This window comes from Tenrec ecaudatus (assembly GCF_050624435.1).
Source record: "Tenrec ecaudatus isolate mTenEca1 chromosome 2 unlocalized genomic scaffold, mTenEca1.hap1 SUPER_2_unloc_11, whole genome shotgun sequence".
Lineage (NCBI taxonomy): Eukaryota > Metazoa > Chordata > Mammalia > Afrosoricida > Tenrecidae > Tenrec > Tenrec ecaudatus.
Window position 1 is genome coordinate 1,276,888 of NW_027457571.1, and position 24,222 is coordinate 1,301,109.

Genomic DNA, 24,222 nt, shown 5'->3' on the forward strand with positions numbered 1-24,222 from the left:
TTCCATAGCAGGCCCTTTGACTATGTAAGTTCTCTAACTGGCACTTGGACTATGTATGTTAGCTAACGGGCACTTGGACTATCTAGGTTACCTAGCGGGCACTTGGACTATCTAGGTTAACGAACGGGCACTTGGACTATGTAGGTTACCTAGCGGGCACTTGGACTATGTATGTTAGCTAACGGGAATTTGGACTATCTAGGCTACCTAGCGGTCACTTGGACTATGTAGGTTACCTAGCGGGCACTTGGACTATCTAGGTTGCCTAACGGGCACTAGGACTATGCAGGTAACCTAGCCGGCACTTGGAGTATCTTGGTTAGCGAACGGGGACTTGGATTATGTAGGTGACCTACCAGGCACTTGTACTGTCTAGGTTACCTAGCGGGCACTTGGACTATCTAGTTTAACGAACGGGCACTTGGACTATGTAGGTTACCTAGCGTGCTCTTGGACTATGTATGTTAGCTATCGGGCACTTGGACTATCTAGGTTACCTAGCGGGCACTTGGAATATGTAGGTTACCTAGCGGGCACTTGGACTATCTAGGTTACCTAACGGGCACTTCGACTATCTAGGTTACGTAGCGGGCACTTGGACTATGTAGGTTACCCACAGGACATTAGGATGATCTAGGTTAACTAGTGGGCCCTTGGACTATGTAGGTTACCTAGCAGGCACTTGCACTATCTAGGTTAGCGAACGGGGACTTGGACTATGTAGTTGACCTAGCAGGCACTTGGACAGTCTAAGTTACCTAGCGGGCACTTGGACTATCTAGGTTAACGAACGGGCACTTGGACTATGTAGGTTACCTAGCGGGCTCTTGGACTATGTATGTTAGCTAACGGGAATTTGGACTATCTAGGCTACCTAGCGGTCACTTGGACTATGTAGGTTACCTAGCGGGCACTTGGACTATCTAGGTTGCCTAACGGGCACTAGGACTATGCAGGTAACCTAGCAGGCACTTGGACGTACTAGGTTAACGAGCAGGCCCTTAGACTATGTAGGTTACCTAGCGGGCACTTGGACTATCTAGGTTAGCTAACAGGAACTTGCTCTATCTAGGTTACCTAGCAGGCACTTTGACTATGTAAGTTACCTAGCGGCACTTGGACTATATAGGTTACCTAACGGGCACTTTGACTATCTAGGTTACCTAGCGGGCACTTGGACTATGTAGGTTCCCTTGCGGGCACTTGGACTATCTAGGTTACCTAAAGGGCTCTTTGACTATCTAGGTTACCTAGCGGGTAGTTGGACTATCTAGGTTAACTAGCGGGCACTTGGACTATCTAGGTTCACTAACGGGCACTTGTACTATGTAAATTCCCTAGCGGACACTTGGAATATGTAGGTTCCCTATCAGGCACTTGGACTATGTAGGTTACTAGCGGGCATTTGGACTATGTAGGTTACCTAACGGGCACTTGGACTATGAGGGCTCCGTATCGGGCACTTGGACAACGTTGGTTAACTAGCGGGCACTTGGACTATCTAGGTTAAGTAACGGGCACTTGGACTATCTAGGTTACCTAGGGGGAACTTGGACTATGTAGGTTACCTAGCGGGCATTTTGACTATCTTGGTTATTTAGTGGGCACTTGGACTATATAGGTTAACTAGCAGACACTTGGACGAACTAGGTTAACGAGCGGGCCCTTGGATTATGTAGGTTACCTAGCGGGCACTTGGACTATCTAGGTTAGCTAACAGGAACTTGGACTATCTAGGTTACCTAGTGGTCACTTTGACTATTTAGGTCACCTAGCCGGCACTTGGACTATCTAGGTTAGCTAACGGGCACTTGGACTACCTAGGTTACCTAGCGGGCACTTAGACTATGTAGGTTACCTAGCAGGCACTTGGACTATCTAGGTTACCTAACGGGCACTTGGACTATGCAGGTAACCTAGCGGGCACTTGGACTGTCTAGGTTACCTAGCGGGCACATGGATTTCTAGGTTAACGAACGGGCACTTGGACTATGTAGGTTGCCTAGCGGGCACTTGGCCGATCTATGTTAGGTAACGGGCACTAGGACTATCTAGGTTACCTAGCGGGAACTTGGACTATGTAGGTAACCTAGCGGGCACTTGGACGATCTAGGTTACTTAACGGGCACTTGGACGATCTAGGTTAACTAGCGGGTACTTGGACTATCTAGGTTAATTAGCGGGCACTTGGACGATGCAGGTTCCCTAGTGGGCACTTTCACTATGTGGGTTCCATAGCGGACATTTGGACTATCTAGGTTACCTAACGGGCACTTGGAGTATGTAGGTTCCCTAGCGGGCACTTGGATTATGTAGGTTCCCTATCGGGCACTTGGACTATGTAGGTTACTAAAGGGCATTTGGACTATGTAGGTTACTAGCGGGCATTTGGACTATGTAGGTTACTTAACGGGCACTTGGACTATGTACCTTCGCTATCGGTCACTTGGACAATGTTGGTTAACTAACGGGCACTAGGACTATGTAGGTTACCTAGCGGGCACTTGGACGATCAAGGTTACCTAGCGGGCACTTGGACTATATAGGTTAACTAGCGAGCCCTTGGACTATCTAGGTTACCTAGCGGGCACTTGGACTATGTAGGTTAACTAGCGGGCACATGGACTATCTAGGTTACCTAGCGGGCACTTGGACTATGTACATTCCCTAACGGGCACTTGGACTATGTAGGTTCCCTAGCGGGCACTTGGACTATCTAGGTTAGCTAACCGGCACTTGGACTATGTAAATTCCTTAGCGGGCACTAGGATTATGTAGGTTCCCTATCAGGCACTTGAATTATGTAGGTTACTAGCGGGCATTTGGACTATGTAGGTTACCTAACGGGCACTTGGACTATGAGGGTTCCGTATCGGGCACTTGGATAATGTTGGTTAACTAGCGGGCACTAGGACTATGTAGGTTACCTAGCGGGCACTTGGACTATCTAGGTTAGGTAACGGGCACTTGGACTATCTAGGTTACCTAGTGGGAACTTGGACTATGTAGGTTACCTAGCGGGCATTTTGACTATCTTGGTTATTTAGTGGGCACTTGGACTATATAGGTTAACTAGCGGACACTTGGACGAACTCGGTTAACGAGCCGGCCCTTGGACTATGTATGGTACCTAGCTTGCACTTGGACTATCTAGGTTAGCTAACAGGAACTTGGACTATCTAGGTTACCTAGTGGTCACTTTGACTATTTAGGTCACCTAGCTGGCACTTGGACTATCTAGGTTAGCTAACGGGCACATGGACTACCTAGGTTACCTAGCGGGCACTTAGACTATGTAGGTTACCTAGCAGGCACTTGGACTATCTAGGTTACCTAACGGGCACTTGGACTATGCAGGTAACCTAGCGGGCACATGGACTGTCTAGGTTACCTAGCGGGCACATGGATTTCTAGGTTAACGAACGGGCACTTGGACTACCTAGGTTACCTAGCGGGCACTTAGACTATGTAGTTTACCTAGCAGGCACTTGGACTATCTAGGTTAGCTAACAGGCACTTGGACTACCTAGGTTACCTAGCGGGCACTTAGACTATGTAGGTTACCTAACAGGCACTTGGACTATCTAGGTTACCTAACGGGCACTTGGACTATGCAGGTAACCTAGCGGGCACTTGGACTGTCTAGATTACCTAGCGGGCACATGGATTTCTAGGTTAACGAACGGGCACTTGGACTATGTAGGTTGCCTAGCGGGCACTTGGCCGATCTATGTTAGGTAACGGGCACTAGGACTATCTAGGTTACCTAGCGGGAACTTGGACTATGTAGGTAACCTAGCGGGCACTTGGACTATCTAGATTACTTAACGGGCACTTGGACGATCTAGGTTAACTAGCGGGCACTTCACGATATAGGTTAACTAGCGGACACTTGGATTAGCTAGGTTACCTAGCGGGCACTTGAACCATGTAGGTTAACTATTTGGCCCTTGGACTATCTAGGTTAGCTAACGGGCACTTGGACTATGTAGGTGCCCTAGCGGGCATTTGGACTATATAGATTACCTAGCGGGCACTTGGACTTTGTAGGTTACCTAGCGGGCACTTGGATTATCTGGGTTACCTAGCGGGCACTTGGACTATCTAGGTTCCTTAGCGGGCACTTGGACTACATAGGTTCCCTAAAGGGCACTTGGACTATGTAGGTTCCCAGCAGGCACTCGTACTATGAAGGTTCCCTAGTGGGCACTTGGACTATGTAGGTTCCATAGCAGGCCCTTTGACTATGTAATTTCTCTAACGGGCACTTGGACTATGTGGGTTCCCTAGCGGGCCTTTGAACTATCTAGGTTACCTAACGGGCACTTGGACTATGTAGGTTCCTTAGCGGGCACTTGGACTATGTATGTTACTAGGGGACATTTGGACTATGTAGGTTACCTAGCGGATACTTGGACTATGTAGGTTCCTGATCAGGGACTTGGACAATGTTGGTTAACTAACGCGCACTAGGACTATGTAGGTTACCTAGCGGGCACTTGGACGATCAAGGTTACCTAGCGGGCACTTGGACTATATAGGTTAACTAGCGAGCCCTTGGACTATCTAGGTTACCTAGCGGGCACTTGGACTATGTAGGTTACCTAGCGTGCTCTTGGACTATGTATGTTAGCTAACGGGCACTTGGACTATCTAGGTTACCTAGCGGGCACTTGGAATATGTAGGTTACCAAGCGGGCACTTGGACGATCTAGGTTAACTAGCGGGCACTTCACGATATGGGTTAACTAGCGGACACTTGGATTAGCTAGGTTACCTAGCGGGCACTTGAACCATGTAGGTTAACTATTTGGACCTTGGACTATCTAGGTTAGCTAACGGGCACTTGGACTATGTAGGTTAATTAGCGTATACTTGGACTATGTAGGTGCCCTAGCGGGCATTTGGACTATATAGATTACCTAGCGGGCACTTGTACTTTGTAGGTTACCTAGCGGGCACTTGGACTATCTGGGTTACCAAGCGCGCACTTGGACTATCTCGGTTCCTTAGCGGGCACTTGGAGTACATAGGTTCCCTAAAGGGCACTTGGACTATGTAGGTTCCATAGCAGGCCCTTTGACTATGTAAGTTCTCTAACGGGCACTTGGACTATGTGGGTTCCCTAGCGGGCCTTTGGACTATCTAGGTTACCTAACGGGCACTTGGACTATGTAGGTTCCCTAGCGGGCACTTGGATTATGTACGTTACTAGGGCGCATTTGGACTATGTAGGTTACCTAGCGGATACTTGGACTATGTAGATTCCCGATCAGGGATCTGGACAATGTAGGTTAACTAGCGGGCACTAGGACTATGTAGGTTAACTAGTGGGTCCTTGTACTATGTAGATTAACTAGCGGGCACTTGGACTATCTAGGTTAACTAGCGGACCCTTGGACTATGTAGGTTAACTAGCGGGCACTTTGACGATCTAGGTTAGCAAACGGGCACTTGGAATATGTAGGTTACCTAGCAGGCACTTGGACTGTCTAGGTTACCTAGCGGGCACTTGGACTATCTAGGTTAACGAACGGGCACTTGGACTATGTGGTTACCTAGCGGGCACTTGGACTATCTCTGTTAGCTAACGGGCACTTGGACTATCTAAGTTACCTAGCGGGCACTTGGACTATGTAGGTTCCCGATCAGGGATCTGGACAATGTAGGTTAACTAGCGGGCACTAGGACTATGTAGGTTAACTAGTGGGTCCTTGTACTATGTAGATTAACTAGCGGGCACTTGGACTATCTAGGTTAACTAGCGGACCCTTGGACTATGTAGGTTAACTAGCGGGCACTTTGACGATCTAGGTTAGCAAACGGGCACTTGGAATATGTAGGTTACCTAGCAGGCACTTGGACTGTCTAGGTTACCTAGCGGGCACTTGGACAATCTAGGTTAACGAACGGGCACTTGGACTATGTAGGTTAGCTAACAGGAACTTGGACAATCTAGGTTAACTAGCGGGCACTTGGACGATGCAGGTTCCCTAGCGGGCACTTTGACTATGTAGGTTCCCTAGTGGGCACTTGACTATGTGGGTTCCCGTCTTGCACTTGGACTATGTAGGTTACCTAGCGGGACTTGGACTATGTAGGTTAACTAGCGGGCCCTTGCACTATGTAGGTTAACTAGCGGGCCGTTGGACTATGTAGGTTAACCAGTGGGCACTTGGATTATGTAGGTTCCCGTCTAGCACTTGGACTATGTAGGTTAACTAGCGGGACTTGGACTATGTAGGTTAACTAGCGGGCCCTTGCACTATGTAGGTAAACTAGCGGGCCGTTGGACTATGTAGGTTAACCAGCGGGCACCTAGACCATCTAGGTTAACTAGCGGACACTAGGATTAGCTAGGTTACCTAGCGGGCACTTGAACCATGTAGGTTAACTATTTGGCCCTTGGACTATCTAGGTTAGCTAACGGGCACTTGGACTATGTAGGTTAATTAGTGTGCACTTGGACTCTTTAGGTGCCCTAGCAGGCACTCTGACTATGAAGGTTCTCTAGCGGGCACTTGGACTATGTAGGTTCCATAGCAGTCCCTTTGACTATGTAAGTTCTCTAACGGGCACTTGGACAATGTATGTTAGCTAACTGGCACTTGGACTATGTAGGTTACCTAGCGGGCACTTGGACTATCTAGGTTACGTAGCGGGCACTTGGACTATGTAGGTGAACTAGAGGACATTAGGACGATCTAGGTTAACTAGTGGGCCCTTGGACTATGTAGGTTAACTAGCGGGCACTTGGACTATCTAGGTTAACTAGCCGGCACTTGGACTATCAAGGTTAACTAGCGAGCCCTTGGACTATGTAGGTTAACTAGCGGGCCCTTGGACTTGTAGCTTACCTAGCGGGCACTTGGACTAAGTAGGTTACCTAGCCGGCACTTGGCCTATCTAGGTTAGCGAACGGGGACGTGGACTATGTAGGTGACCTACCAGGCACTTGTACTGTCAAGGTTACCTAGCGGGCACTTGGACTATCTAGGTTAACGAACGGGCACTTGGACTATGTAGGTTACCTAGCGTGCTCTTGGACTTTGTATGTTAGCTAACGGGCACTCGGACTATCTAGGTTACCTAGCGGGCACTTGGAATATGTAGGTTACCTAGCGGGCACTTGGACTATCTAGGTTACCTAAGGGGCACTTCGACTATCTAGGTTACGTAGCGGGCACTTGGACTATGTAGGTTACCTACAGGACATTTGGATGATCTAAGTTAACTAGTGGGCCCTTGGACTATGTTGGTTACCTAGCAGGCATTTGCACTATCTAGGTTAGCGAACCGGGACTTGGACTATGTAGTTGACCTAGCAGGCACTTGGACTGTCTAAGTTACCTAGCGGGCACTGGGACTATCTAGGTTAACTAACGGACACTTGGACTATGTAGGTTACCTAGCGCGCACTTTGACTATGTATGTTAGCTAACGGGAACGTGGACCATCTAGGCTACCTTGCGGTCACTTGGACTATGGAGGTTACCTAGCGGGCACTTGGACTATCTAGGTTACTTTACGGGCACTAGAACTATGCAGGTAACCTAGCAGGCACTTGGACGAACTAGGTTAACGAGCGGGCCCTTAGACTATGTAGCTTACCTAGCGGGAACTTGGACTATCTAGGTTAGCTAACAGGAACTTGGTCTATCTAGGTTACCTAGCAGGCACTTTGACAATGTAAGTTACCTAGCGGCACTTGGACTATCTAGGTTACCTAGCGGGCACTTGGACTATGTAGGTTACCTAGCGGGCACTTGGACTATCTAGGTTACCTAACGGGCAATTTGACTATCTAGGTTACCTAGGGGGCACGTGGACTATCTAGGTTAGCTAAAAGGAATTTGGACTATCTAGGTTACCTAGCGGGCACTAGGACTATGTAGGTTACCTAACGGGCACTTGGACTATGTAGGTTAACTAGCGGACACTTGGACGATCTAGCTTAACTAGCCGGCACTTGGAATATCTAGGTTAACTAGGGGGCCCTTGGACTATGTAGGTTAACTAGCGGGCACTTGGACGATCTAGGTTAACTACCTGGCAATTGGACAATCTAGTTTAAGTAGCGGGTACTTGGACTATCTAGGTTAATTAGCGGGCACTTGGACAATGCAGGTTCCCTAGTGGGCACTTTCACTATGTGGGTTCCATAGCGGACATTTGGACTATGTAGGTTACCTAACGGGCACTTGGAGTATGTAGGTTCCCTAGGGGGCACTTGGATTATGTAGGTTACTAACGGGCATTTGGACTATGTAGGTTACTAGCGGGCATTTGGACTATGTAGGTTACCTAACGGGCACTTGGACTATGTACCTTCGCTATCGGGCACTTGGACAATGTTGGTTAACTAACGCGCACTAGGACTATGTAGCTTACCTAGCGCGCACTTGGACGATCAAGGTTACCTAGCGGGCACTTGGACTATATAGGTTAACTAGCGAGCCCTTGGACTATCTAGGTTACCTAGGGGGCACTTGGACTATGTAGGTTACCCAGCGTGCTCTTGGACTATGTATGTTAGCTAACGGGCACTTGGACTATCTAGGTTACCTAGCGGGCACTTGGAATATGTAGGGTACCTAGCGGGCACTTGGACTATCTAGGTTACCTAACGGGCACTTCGACTATCTAGGTTACGTAGCGGGCACTTGGACTATGTAGGTTACCTACAGGACATTTGGATGATCTAGGTTAACTAGTGGGCCCTTGGACTATGTAGGTTACCTAGCAGGCACTTGCACTATCTAGGTTAGCGAACGGGAACTTGGACTATGTAGTTGACCTAGCAGGCACTTGGACTGTCTAAGTTACCTAGCGGGCACTGGGACTATCTAGGTTAACTAACGGACACTTGGACTATGTAGGTTACCTAGCGGGCACTTTGACTATGTATGTTAGCTAACGGGAACGTGGACTATCTAGGCTACCTTGCGGTCACTTGGACTATCTAGGCTACCTTGCGGTCACTTGGACTATGTAGGTTACCGAGCGGGCACTTGGACTATCTAGGTTACTTAACGGGCACTAGAACTATGCAGGTAACCTAGCAGGCACTTGGACGAACTAGGTTAACGAGCGGGCCCTTAGACTATGTAGGTTACCTAGCGGGAACTTGGACTATCTAGGTTAGCTAACAGGAACTTGGTCTATCTAGGTTACCTAGCAGGCACTTTGACTATGTAAGTTACCTAGCGGCACTTGGACTATCTAGGTTACCTAGCGGGCACTTGGACTATGTAGGTTACCTAGCGGGCACTTGGACTATCTAGGTTACCTAACGGGCACTTTGACTATCTAGGTTACCTAGGGGCCACTTGGACTATGTAGGTTACCTAACGGGCACTTGGACTATGTAGGTTAACTAGCGGACACTTGGACGATCTAGGTTAACTAGCCGGCACTTGGAATATCTAGGTTAACTAGGGGGCCCTTGGACTATGTAGTTTAACTAGCGGGCACTTGGACGATCTAGGTTAACTACCTGGCAATTGGACAATCTAGTTTAAGTAGCGGGTACTTGGACTATCTAGGTTAATTAGCGGGCACTTGGACGATGCAGGTTCCCTAGTGGGCACTTTCACTATGTGGGTTCCATAGCGGACATTTGGACTATCTAGGTTACCTAAGGGGCACTTGGAGTATGTAGGTTCCCTAGCGGGCACTTGGATTATGTAGGTTCCCTATCGGGCACTTGGACTATGTAGGTTACTAACGGGCATTTGGACTATGTAGGTTAGTAGCGGGCATTTGGACTATGTAGGTTACCTAACGGGCTCTTGGACTATGTACCTTCGCTATCGGGCACTTGGACAATGTTGGTTAACTAACGCGCACTAGGACTATGTAGGTTACCTAGCGGGCACTTGGACGATCAAGGTTACCTAGCGGGCACTTGGACTATATAGGTTAACTAGTGAGCCCTTGGACTATCTAGGTTACCTAGTGGACACTTGGACTATGTAGGTTACCTAGCGTGCGCTTGGACTTTGTATGTTAGCTAACGGGCACTTGGACTATCTAGGTTACCTAGCGGGCACTTGGAATATGTAGGTTACCTAGCGGGCACTTGGACTATCTAGGTTACCTAACGGGCACTTCGACTATCTAGGTTACGTAGCGGGCACTTGGACTATGTAGGTTACCTACAGGACATTTGGATGATCTAGGTTAACTAGTGGGCCCTTGGACTATGTAGGTTACCTAGCAGGCACTTGCAATATCTAGGTTAGCGAACGGGGACTTGGACTATGTAGTTGACCTAGCAGGCACTTGGACTGTCTAAGTTACCTAGCGGGCACTGGGACTATCTAGGTTAACTAACGGACACTTGGACTATGTAGGTTACCTAGCGGGCACTTTGACTATGTATGTTAGCTAACGGGAACGTGGACTATCTAGGCTACCTTGCAGTCACTTGGACTATGTAGGTTACCTAGCGGGCACTAGGATTATCTAGGTTATTTAACGGGCACTAGAACTATGCAGGTAACCTAGCAGGCACTTGGACGAACTAGGTTAACGAGCGGGCCCTTAGACTATGTAGGTTACCTAGCGGGAACTTGGACTATATAGGTTAGCTAACAGGAACTTGGTCTATCTAGGTTACCTAGCAGGCACTTTGACTATGTAAGTTACCTAGCGGCACTTGAACTATCTAGGTTACCTAGCGGGCACTTGGACTATGTAGGTTACCTAGCGGGCACTTGGACTATCTAGGTTACCTAACGGGCACTTTGACTATCTAGGTTACCTAGGGGGCACTTGGACTATCTAGGTTAGCTAAAAGGAACTTGGACTATCTAGGTTACCTAGCGGGCACTAGGACTATGTAGGTTACCTAACGGGCACTTGGACTATGTAGGTTAACTAGCGGACACTTGGACGATCTAGCTTAACTAGCCGGCACTTGGAATATCTAGGTTAACTAGGGGGCCCTTGGACTATGTAGGTTAACTAGCGGGGACTTGGACGATCTAGGTTACTTAACGGGCACTTGGACGATCTAGGTTAACTAGCGGGTACTTGGACTATCTAGGTTAATTAGCGGGCACTTGGACGATGCAGGTTTCCTAGTGGGCACTTTCACTATATGGGTTCCATAGCGGACATTTGGACTATCTAGGTTACCTAACGGGCACTTGGAGTATGTAGGTTCCCTAGCGGGCACTTGGATTATGTAGGTTCCCTATCGGGCACTTGGACTATGTAGGTTACTAACGGGCATTTGGACTATGTAGGTTACTAGCGGGCATTTGGACTATGTAGGTTACCTAACGGGCACTTGGACTATGTACCTTCGCTATCGGTCACTTGGACAATGTTGGATAACTAACGCGCACTAGGACTATGTAGGTTACCTAGCGGGCACTTGGACGATCAAGGTTACCTAGCGGGCACTTGGACTATATAGGTTAACTAGCGAGCCCTTGGACTATCTAGGTTACCTAGCGGGCACTTGGACTATGTAGGTTAACTAGCGGGCACATGGACTATCTAGGTTACCTAGCGGGCACATGGACTATGTACGTTCCCTAACGGGCACTTGGACTATGTAGGTTCCCTAGCGGGCACTTGGACTATCTAGGTTAGCTAACGGGCACTTGGACTATGTAAATTCCCTAGCGGGCACTAGGATTATGTAGGTTCCCTATCAGGCACTTGAACTATGTAGGTTACTAGCGGGCATTTGGACTATGTAGGTTACCTAACGGGCACTTGGACTATGAGGGTTCTGTATCGGGCACTTGGACAATGTTGGTTAACTAGCGGGCACTAGGACTATGTAGGTTACCTAGCGGGCACTTGGACTATCTAGGTTACCTAGTGGGAACTTGGACTATGTAGGTTACCTAGCGGGCATTTTGACTATCTTGGTTATTTAGTGGGCACTTGGACTATATAGGTTAAGTAGCGGACACTTGGACGAACTAGGTTAACGAGCGGGCCCTTGGACTATGTAGGTTACCTAGCGGGCACTTGGACTATCTAGGTTAGCTAACAGGAACTTGGACTATCTAGGTTACCTAGTGGTCACTTTGACTATTTAGGTCACCTAGCCGGCACTTGGACTATCTAGGTTAGCTAACGGGCACTTGGACTACCTAGGTTACCTAGCGGGCACTTAGACTATGTAGGTTACCTAGCAGGCACTTGGACTATCTAGGTTACCTAACGGGCACTTGGACTATGCAGGTAACCTAGCGGGCACTTGGACTGTCTAGGTTACCTAGCGGGCACATGGATTTCTAGGTTAACGAACGGGCACTTGGACTATGTAGGTTGCCTAGCGGGCACTTGGCCGATCTATGTTAGGTAACGGGCACTAGGACTACCTAGGTTACCTAGCGGGAACTTGGACTATGTAGGTAACCTAGCGGGCACTAGGACGATCTAGGTTACTTAACGGGCACTTGGACGATCTAGGTTAACTAGCGGGTACTTGGACTATCTAGGTTAATTAGCGGGCACTTGGACGATGCAGGTTCCCTAGTGGGCACTTTCACTATGTGGGTTCCATAGCGGACATTTGGACTATCTAGGTTACCTAACGGGCACTTGGAGTATGTAGGTTCCCTAGCGGGCACTTGGATTATGTAGGTTCCCTATCGGGCACTTGGACTATGTAGGTTACTAACGGGCATTTGGACTATGTAGGTTACTAGCGGGCATTTGGACTATGTAGGTTACCTAACGGGCACTTGGACTATGTACCTTCGCTATCGGTCACTTGGACAATGTTGGTTAACTAACGCGCACTAGGACTATGTAGGTTACCTAGCGGGCACTTGGACGATCAAGGTTAACTAGCGAGCCCTTGGACTATCTAGGTTACCTAGCGGGCACTTGGACTATGTAGGTTAACTAGCGGGCACATGGACTATCTAGGTTACCTAGCGGCCACTTGGACTATGTACGTTCCCTAACGGGCACTTGGACTATGTAGGTTCCCTAGCGGGCATTTGGACTATGTAGGTTACCTAGCGGACACTTGGAATATGTAGCTTCCCTGTGTGGCACTTGGAGAATGTATGTTAACTAGGGGGCACAAGGACAATGTAGGTTACCTAGCGGGCCCTTGGACTATCTAGGTTACCTAGCAGGCACTTGGACTATGTAGGTTAACTAGCGGGCACTTGGACTATCTAGGTTACCTAGCGGGCAATTGGATTATGTACGTTCCCTAGCGGGCACTTGGACTATCTACGTTACCTAGCGGGTAGTTGGACTATCTATGTTAACTAGCGGGCACTTGGACAATGTAGGTTCCCTATCGGGCACTCAGACAATCTAGGTTAACTAGCGAGCACTTGGACTATCCAGGATAACTAGCGGGCACTTGGATTATTAGGGTCCCTAGCGGGCATTTGTATTATATACATTACCTAGCGGGCACTTGGACTATGTAGGTTAACGACCAGGCACTTGGACTATGTAGGTAACCTAGTGGTCACTTGAACTGTCTAGGTTACCCAGCGGGCACTTGGACTATGTAGGTTAACTAGTGGGCACTTGGACAAAGTAGGTTAACTAGCGGGCCCTTGGACTATGTAGGTTAACTAGCGGGCCCTTGGACTATGTAGGTTAACTAGCGGGCACTAGGAAGATCTAGGTTAACTAGCGGGTACTTGGACTATGTATGTTAACTAGCAGGCCCTTGGACTATGTAGATTAACTAGCGGCACTTGGACTACCTACGTTAACTAGTGGGCCCTTGGACTATGTAGATTCCCTAGCGGGCACTTGGACTATATATGTTCCAGAGCGGCCACTTGGACTATATAGGTTCCCTAGCAGGCACTTGGACTATGTAGGTTCCCTAGCGGGCACTTGGACTCTGTAGGTTAGCTAGCGGACACTTGGATGATCTAGGTTAACTAGCGGGTACTTGGACTATGTAGGTTAACTAGCGGGCCCTTGGACTATGTAGATTAACTAGCAGCACTTGGACTATCTACGTTAATTAGCGGGCCTTGGACTATATAGATTCCCTAGCGGGCACTTGGATTATGTAGGTTCCCTAGCGGGCACTTGGACTATATATGTTCCCTAGCAGGCACTTGAACTATGTAGGTTCCCTGCGGACACTTGAACTATGTAAGTTAACTAGCGGGCCCTTGGACTACTTAGGTTAACTAGCGGGCCCTTGGACTACTTAGGTTAACTAGCGGACACTTGCACTATGTAGGTTACCTAGCGGGCACTTGGACTATCTAGGTTAACTAGCGGTCGCTGGGACTATGCAGGTTACCTAGCAGACACTTGCCCTATGTAGGTTACCTAGGGGGAACTTGGACTATGTAGGTTAACTGGAGGACACTTGGACGATCTAGGTTAACTAGTGGGCCTTTGGACGATGTAGGTTAACTAGCCAGTAATTGGACGATCTAGGTTAACTAGCGGGCACTTGGACGATCTAGGTTAACTAAGGGGCACTTGGACTATCAAAGTTAACAAGCGAGCCCTAGGACTATGTAGGTTAACTAGCGGGCCCTTGGACTATATAGGTTACCTAGATAGCACTTGGACTATATAGGTTCCCTAGCAGGCACATGGAATATCTAGGTTAACGAACGGGCACTTGGACTATGCAGGTAACCTAGCGGGCACTTGGACTGTCTAGGTTACATAGCGGGCACTTGGACTTCTAGGTTAACGATCGGGCACTTGGACTATGTAGGTTGCCTAGCGGGCACTTGGACTATCTAGGTTAGGTAACGGGCACTAGAACTAACTAGGTTACCTAGCGGGCACTTGGACTATGTACGTCCCCTAGTGGGCACTTGGACTATCTAGGTTAACTAACGGGCACTAGGACTATCTAGGTTAACTAACGGGCACTAGGAATATCTAGGTTAACTAGCGGGCACATGGACTATCTAGGTTACCTAGCGGGCACTTGGACTATGCAGGTTAACTAGCGGGCCCATGGATTATGTAGGTTTACTAGCAGGCAGTTGGACTATCTAGGTTAACTAGCGGGCACTTGGACTATGTAGTTTCCCTAGCGGGCATTTGGACTATTTAGGTTACCAAACGGGCACTTGGACTATGTAGGTTACCTAGCGAGCACTTGGACTATCTAGGTTACCTAGCAGGCACTTTGACTATCTAGGTTAACTAACGGGCACTTGGACTATGTAGGTTGCCTAGCGGGCACTTGGATTATGTATGTTCCCTTTCGGGCACTTGGACTATGTAGGTTAACTAGCGGGCACTTGGACTGTCTAGGTTACCTAGCGGGCACTTGGATTATCTAGGTTAACGAACGGCACATGGACTATGTAGGTTACCTAGCCGCCCCTTGGACTATCTAGGTTAGCTAACAGGAACTTGGACTATTTAGGTTCCCTAGCGGGCACTTGTACCATCTAAGATACCTAGTTGGCACTTGGACCATGTAGGTCAACTAGCGGTCCCTTGGACTATCTAGGTTAGCTAACGGGCACTTAGATTATGTAGGTTAACTAGTGGGCACTTGGAATATGTAGGTTAACTAGCGGGCCCATGGACTATGTAGGTTTACTAACAGGCGCTTGGACTATCTAGGTTCCCTAAAGGGCACATGGACTATCTAGGTTACCGAACGGGCACTTGGACTATCTAGGTTACCTAAAGGGCACTTGGACTATGTAGGCTAATTAGGGGGCCCTTGGACGATCTAGGTTAACTAGCGGGTACTTGAACTTTCTAGGTTAACTAGCGGGCACTTGCACTATCTAGGTTACCTAGCGGGCACTGGAACTATGTATGTTCGCTAGCGGGCACTTGGACTATCTAGGTTACGTAGCGGGCACTTGGTATATAGATTAACTAGCGGGCACTTGGACTATATAGGTTAACTAGCGGACACTTGCACGATCTAGGTTAACTAGCGGGCCCTTGCACTATATAGGTTAACTAGCGGGCCCATGGATTATGTAGGTTTACTAGCAGGCACTTGGACTATCTAGGTTAACTAGCGGGCACTTGGACTATGTAGTTTCCCTAGCGGGCATTTGGACTATTTAGGTTACCTAGCGGGCACTTGGACTATGTAGGTTACCTAGCGGGCACGTGGACTATATAGGTTACCTAGCAGGCACTTTGACTCTCTAGGTTAAGTAACGGGCACTTGGACTATGTAGGTTGCCTAGCAGGCACTTTGATTATGTAGGTTCCCTATCGGGCACTTGGAATATGTAGGTTAACTAGCGGGCACTTTGAAAGTCTAGGTTACCTAGCGGGCACTTGGATTATCTAGGTTAACAAACGGGCACTTGGACTATGTAGGTTACCTAGTCGCCACTTGGACTATCTAGGTTAGCTAACAGGCACTTGGACTATCTAGGTTCCCTAGCGGGCACTTGTACTATCTAGGTTACCTAGCTGGCACTTGGACTATGTAGGTCAACTAGCGGGCCCTTGAAGTATGTAGGTTAGCAAACGGGCACATGGACTATCTAGGTTAACTAGCGGGCACTTGGGATATGTAGGTTAACTAGCGGGCCCATGGACTATGTAGGTTTATTAGAGGGCCCTTGGACTGTCTGGGTTCCCTAAAGGGCACTTGGATTATCTAGGTTACCGAATGGGCACTTGGACTATCTAGGTTACTTAGCGGGCACTTGGATTATGTAGGCTAACTAGGGGGCCCTTGGACGATCTAGGTTACCTAGCGGGTACTTGAACTATCTAGGTTAACTAGCAGGCACTTGCACTATCTAGGTTACCTAGCGGGAACTTGGACTATGTACGTTCCCTAGCGGGCACTTGGACTATCTATGTTAACTAGCGGGCACTTGGAATATGTAGGTTAACTAGCGGACACTTGCACTATGTAGGTTACCTAGCAGGCACTTTGACTATCTAGTTTAACTAGCGGGCACTTGGACTATCTAGGTTAACTAGCGTGCACTTGGACTATGTAGGTTCCTTAGTGGGCACTTGGACTGTGTAGGTTGCCAAGCGGGCACTTGGAGTATGTAGGTTCACTAGCCTGCCCTTGGACTATCTAGGTCACGTGGCGGGCACTTGGTATATAGGTTAACTAGCGGGCCCTTGGACTATCTAGGTTACCTAGCGGGCACTTGGACTATATAGTTTACCTAGCGGGCTCTTGGACTATGTAGGTTACCTAGTGGGCACTTGGACTATCTAGGTTAACGAACGGGCACTTGAAATATGCATGTAACCTAGCGGGCACTTGGACTTCTAGGTTAACGAAAGGGCAATTGGACTATGTAGGTTAGGTAACGGGCACTTTGAGTATCTAGGTTACCTAGCGGGAAGTTGGACAATGTAAGTTACCTATCGGCACTTGGACTATCTAGGTTACCTAACGGGCACTTTGACTATCTAGGTTACATAGCGGGCACTTGGACTATGTAGGTTAACTAGCGAGCACTTGGACTCTAGGTTACCTAGCGGGCACTTGGATTATCTAGGTTACCTAGCGGGCACTTGGACTATCTAGGTTAACGAACGGGCACTTGGACTATGTAGTTTACCTAGCGGGCACTTGGACTATGTAGGATCCCTATCGGACATTTGGACTACTTAGGTTACCTAGCGGGCACTTGGACTATCTAGGTTAACTAGCAGGCACTTGGACTATCTAGGTCAACTAGCGGGCCCTTGTACTATGTAGGTTAACTAGCGAGCACTTGGACTATCTAGGTTAACTAGCGGACCTTGGACTACGTAGGTTAACTAGCGGGCCCTCGGACTATGTAGGTTAACTAGCGGACACTTGCACGATCTAGGTTAACTAGAGGGCACTTGGACTATCTAGGTTAACTAGCGTGCACTTGGAAAATCTAGGTTAACTAGCGGGCACTTGGATGATCAATGTTAACTAGCGGGCACTTGGACTATCTAGGTTATCTAACGGGCACATGGACTAAGTACGTCCCCTGGTGGGCACTTGGACACTCTAGGTTGACTAACGGGCACTAGGACTATCTAGGTTACCTAGCTGACACTTGGACTATGAAGGTTACCTAGCGGGCACTTGGATTATCTAGGTTACCTAGCGGGCACTTGGACTATGTAGGTTCCCTAGCAGGCTTTTGGACTATATAGATAACCTAGCGGGCACTTAGACTTTGTAGGTTACCTAGCGGGCCCTTGGACTATGTAGGTTAACTAGCGGTCCCATGGATTATGTAGGTTACCTAGCGGGCACTTTGACGATCTAGGTTAACTAGCGGGTACTTGGACTATGTAGGTTAACTAGCGGGCTCTTGGACTATGTAGATTAACTAGCGGCACTTGGACTATCTACGTTAACTAGCGGGCCCTTGGACTATGTAGATTCCCTAGCGGGCATTTGGACTATATAGATAACCTAGCGGGCACTTAGACTTTGTAGGTTAACTAGCAGGCAGTTGGACTTTCTAGGTTACCTAGCTGGCACTTGAACTATCGACGTTACTTAGCGGGTTCTTGGAGTATGTAGGTTACCTAGCGGGCTTTTGGACTATCTAGGTTACCAAGCAGGCACTTGGACTATCTAGGTTAACTAACGGGCACTTGGACTATGTAGGTTGCCTAGTGGGCCCTTGGACTATGTAAGTTCCCTAGCGGGCACTTGGACTATATGGCTTCCCTAGCGGGCATTTGGACTATCTAGGTTACCTAACGGGCACTTGGACTATGTAGGTTCCCTAGGGGGCACTTGGATTATGTAGGTTCCCTATCGGGCACTTGGACTATATAGGTTTATTAACGGGCCCATGTACTATATAGGTTCCCTAAAGGGCACTTGGACTATCTAGGTTACCGAACGGGCACTTGGACTATCTAGGTTACCTAGCGGGCACTTGGACTATGTAGGCTAACTAGGGGGCCCTTGGACGATCTAGGTTACCTAGCGGGTACTTGAACTATCTAGGTTAACTAGCAGACCTTGGACTATGTAGGATAACTAGCGGGCCTTCGGACTATGTAGGTTAACTAGCGGGCATTTGGACTATCTAGGTTTCCTAGCAGGCACTTGGACTATGTACATACCCTAAAGCACATTGGATTATCTAGCTTACCTAGCGGGCACTTGGACTATGTACGTCCCCTAGTGGGCACGTGGACTATCTAGGTTACCTAGCGGGCACTTGGACTATCTAGGTTACCTAGCAGGCACTTGGATTATAAAGGATCCCTAGCGGGCACCTGGACTATCTAGGTTAACTAGCGGGCATTTGGACTATGTAGGTTAACTAGAGGACACTTGCACGATCTAGGTTAACTAGCGGGCCATTGCCCTATGTAGGTTAACTAGCGGGCCCATGGATTATGTAGGTTTACTAGCAGGCACTTGGACTATCTAGGTTAACTAGCGGGCATTTGGACTATCTAGGTTACCTAGCCGGCACTTGGATTATAAAGGATCCCTAGCGGGCACCTGGACTATCTAGGTTAACTAGCGGGCATTTGGACTATGTAGGTTAACTAGAGGACACTTGCATGATCTAGGTTAACTTGCGGGCCCTTGCCCAATGTAGGTTAACTAGCGGGCCCATGGATTATGTAGGTTTACTAGCAGGCACTTGGACTATCTAGGTTAACTAGCGGGCACTTGGACTATGTAGTTTCCCTAGCGGGCATTTGGACTCTTAAGGTTACCAAGCGGGAACTTTGACTATGTAGGTTACCTAGTGGGCACTTGGACTATCTAAGTTACCTAGCAGGCACTTTGATTATCTAGGTTAACTAACGGGCACATGGACTATGTAGGTTGCCTAGCGGGCACTTGGACTATGTAGGTTACCTAGCAGGCACTTGGACTATCTAGGTTACCTAGATAGCACTTGGACTGTCTAGGTTACCTAGCGGGAACTTGGATTATCTAGGTTAACGAACGGGCACTTGGACTATGTAGGTTACCTAGCCGCCACTTGGACTATCTAGGTTAGCTAACAGGCACTTGGACTATCTAGGTTCCCTAGCGGGCACTTGTACTATCTAGGTTACCTAGCTGGCACTTGGATTATGTAGGTCAACTAGCGGGCCCTTGGACTACCTAGGTTAGCTAACGGGAACTTAGATTATGTAGGTTAACTAGGGGGCACTTGGAATATGTAGGTTAACTAGCGGACACTTGCACTATGTAGGTTAACTAGCGGGCCCATGGACTATTTAGGTTTACTAGCGGGCCTTTGGACTATCTAGGTTCCCTAAAGGGCACTTGGGCTATCTAGGTTACCGAACGGGAACTTGAACTATCTAGGTTATCTAGCGGGCACTTGGACTATGTAGGCTAACTAGGGGGCCCTTGAACGATCGAGGTTACCTAGTGGGTACTAGAACTATCTAGGTTAACTAGCGGGCACTTGCTCTATCTAAGTTACCTAGCTGGCACTTGGACTATGTATGTTCCCTAGTGGGCATTTGGACTACATAGGTTCCCTAAAGGGCACTTGGACTATGTAGGTTCCCTAGCAGGCACTCGGACTATGAAGGTTCCCTAGTGGGCACTTGGACTATGTAGGTTCCAAAGCAGGCCCTTTGACTATGTAAGTTCTCTAACGGGAACTTGGACTATGTGGGTTCCCTAGCGGGCCGTTGGACAATCTAGGTTACCTAACGGGCACTTGGACTATGTAGGTTCCCTAGCGGGCACTTGGACTATGTATGTTACTAGGGGGCATTTGGACTATGTAGGTTACCTAGCGGAAACTTGGACTATGTAGGTTCCCTATCAGGGACTTGGACAATGTAGGTTAACTAGCGGGCACTAGGACTATGTAGGTTAACTAGTGGGTCCTTGTACAATGTAGGTTAACTAGCGGGCACTTGGACTATCTGGGTTAACTAGCGGGCCCTTGGACTATGTAGGTTAACTAGCGGGCACTTTGATGATCTTGGTTAGCAAACGGGCACTTGGAATATATCGGTTACCTAGCAGGCACTTGGACTGTCTAGGTTACCTAGCGGGCACTTGGATTATCTAGGTTAACGAACGGGCACTTGGACTATGTGGTTACCTAGTGGGCACTTGGACTATCTCTCTTAGCTAACGGGCACTTGGACTATCTAAGTTACCTAGCGGGCACTTGGACTATGTAGGTTACCTAGCGGGCACTTGGACAATCTAGGTTAACGAACGGGCACTTGGACTATGTAGGTTAGCTAACAGGAACTTGGACAATCTAGGTTAACTAGCAGGCACTTGGACGATGCAGGTTCCCTAGCGGGCACTTTGACTATGTAGGTTCCCTAGCGGGCACTTGGACTATGTGGGTTCCCGTCTTGCACTTGGACTATGTAGGTTACCTAGCGGGACTTGGACTATGTAGGTTAACTAGCGGGCCCTTGCACTATGTAGGTTAACTAGCGGGCCGTTGGGCTATGTAGGTTAACCAGCGGGCACCTAGACCATCTAGGTTAACTAGCGGACACTTGGATTAGCTAGGTTACCTAGCGGGCACTTGAACCATGTAGGTTAACTATGTGGCCCTTGGACTATCTAGGTTAGCTAACGGGCACATGGACTATGTAGGTTAATTAGTGTGCACTTGGACTCTTTAGGTGCCCTAGCAGGCACTCTGACTATGAAGGTTCTCCAGCGGGCACTTGGACTATGTAGGTTCCATAGCAGGCCCTTTGACTATGTAAGTTCTCTAACGGGCACTTGGACTATGTATGTTAGCTAACTGGCACTTGGACTATGTAGGTTACCTAGCGGGCACTTGGACTATCTAGGTTACGTAGCGGGCACTTGGACTATGTAGGTGAACTAGAGGACATTAGGACGATCTAGGTTAACTAGTGGGCCCTTGGACTATGTAGGTTAACTAGCCGGCACTTGGACTATCTAGGTTAACTAGCCGGCACTTGGACTATCAAGGTTAACTAGCGAGCCCTTGGACTATGTAGGTTAACTAGCGGGCCCTTGGACTTGTAGCTTACCTAGCGGGCACTTGGACTAAGTAGGTTACCTAGCCGGCACTTGGACTATCTAGGTTAGCGAACGGGGACGTGGACTATGCAGGTGACCTACCAGGCACTTGTACTGTCTAGGTTACCTAGCGGGCACTTGGACTATCTAGGTTAACGAACGGGCACTTGGACTATGTAGGTTACCTAGCGTGCTCTTGGACTATGTATGTTAGCTAACGGGCACTTGGACTATCTAGGTTACCTAGCGGGCACTTGGAATATGTAGGTTACCTAGCGGGCACTTGGACTATCTAGGTTACCTAACGGGCACTTCGACTATCTAGGTTACGTAGCGGGCACCTGGACAATGTAGGTTACCCACAGGACATTTGGATGATCTAGGTTAACTAGTGGGCCCTTGGACTATGTAGGTTACCTAGCAGGTATTTGCACTATCTAGGTTAGCGAACGGGGACTTGGACTATGTAGTTGACCTAGCAGGCACTTGGACAGTCTAAGTTACCTAGCGGGCACTGGGACTATCTAGGTTAACTAACGGACACTTGGACTATGTAGGTTACCTAGCGCGCACTTTGACTATGTATGTTAGCTAACGGGAACGTGGACTATCTAGGTTACCTTGCGGTCACTTGGACTATGTAGGTTACCTAGCGGGCACTTGGACTATCTAGGTTACTTAACGGGCACTAGAACTATGCAGGTAACAGAGCAGGCACTTGGACGAACTAGGTTAACGAGCGGGCCCTTAGACTATGTAGGTTACCTAGCGGGAACTTGGACTATCTAGGTTAGCTAACAGGAACTTGGTATATCTATGTTACCTAGCAGGCACTTTGACTATGTAAGTTAACTAGCGGCACTTGGACGATCTAGGTTACCTAGCGGGCACTTGGACTATGTAGGTTAGCTAAAAGGAACTTTGACTATCTAGGTTACCTAGCGGGCACTAGGACTATGTAGGTTACCTAACGGGCACTTGGACTATGTAGGTTAATTAGCGGACACTTGGACGATCTAGGTTAACTAGCCGGCACTTGGAATATCTAGGTTAATTAGGGGGCCCTTGGACTATGTAGGTTAACTAGAGGGCACTTGGACGATCTAGGTTACTTAACGGGCACTTGGACGATCTAGGTTAACTAGCGGGTACTTGGACTATCTAGGTTAATTAGCGGGCACTTGGACGATGCAGGTTCCCTAGTGGGCACTTTCACTATGTGGGTTCCATAGCGGACATTTGGACTATCTAGGTTACCTAACGGGCACTTGGAGTATGTAGGTTCCCTAGCGGGCACTTGGATTATGTAGGTTCCCTATCGGGCACTTGGACTATGTAGGTTACTAACGGGCATTTGGACTATGTAGGTTACTAGCGGGCACTTGGACGATCAAGGTTACCTAGCGGGCACTTGAACTATACAGGTTAACTAGCGAGCCCTTGGACTATCTAGGTTACCTAGTGGACACTTGGACTATGTAGGTTACCTAGCGTGCTCTTGGACTTTGTATGTTAGCTAACGGGCACTTGGACTATCTAGGTTACCTAGCGGGCACTTGGAATATGTAGGTTACCTAGCGGGCACTTGGACTATCTAGGTTACCTAACGGGCACTTCGACTATCTAGGTTACGTAGCGGGCACTTGGACTATGTAGGTTACCTACAGGACATTTGGATGATCTAGGTTAACTAGTGGGCCCTTGGACTATGTAGGTTACCTAGCAGGCACTTGCACTATCTAGGTTAGCGAACGGGGACTTGGATTATGTAGTTGACCTAGCAGGCACTTGGACTGTCTAAGTTACCTAGCGGGCACTGGGACTATCTAGGTTAACTAACGGACACTTGGACTATGTAGGTTACCTAGCGGGCACTTTGACTATGTATGTTAGCTAACGGGAACGTGGACTATCTAGGCTACCTTGCGGTCACTTGGACTATGTAGGTTACCTAGCGGGCACTTGGACTATCTAGGTTACTTAACGGGCACTAGAACTATGGAGGTAACCTAGCAGGCACTTGGACGAACTAGGTTAACGAGCGGGCCCTTAGACTATGTAGGTAACCTAGCGGGAACTTGGACTATCTAGATTAGCTAACAGGAACTTGGTCTATCTAGGTTACCTAGCAGGCACTTTGACTATGTAAGTTACCTAGCGGCACTTGGACTATCTAGGTTACCTAGCGGGCACTTGGACTCTGTAGGTTACCTAGCGGGCACTTGGACTATCTAGGTTACCTAACGGGCACTTTGACTATCTAGGTTACCTAGGGGCCACTTGGACTATGTAGGTTAACTAGCGGACACTTGGACGATCTAGGTTAACTAGCC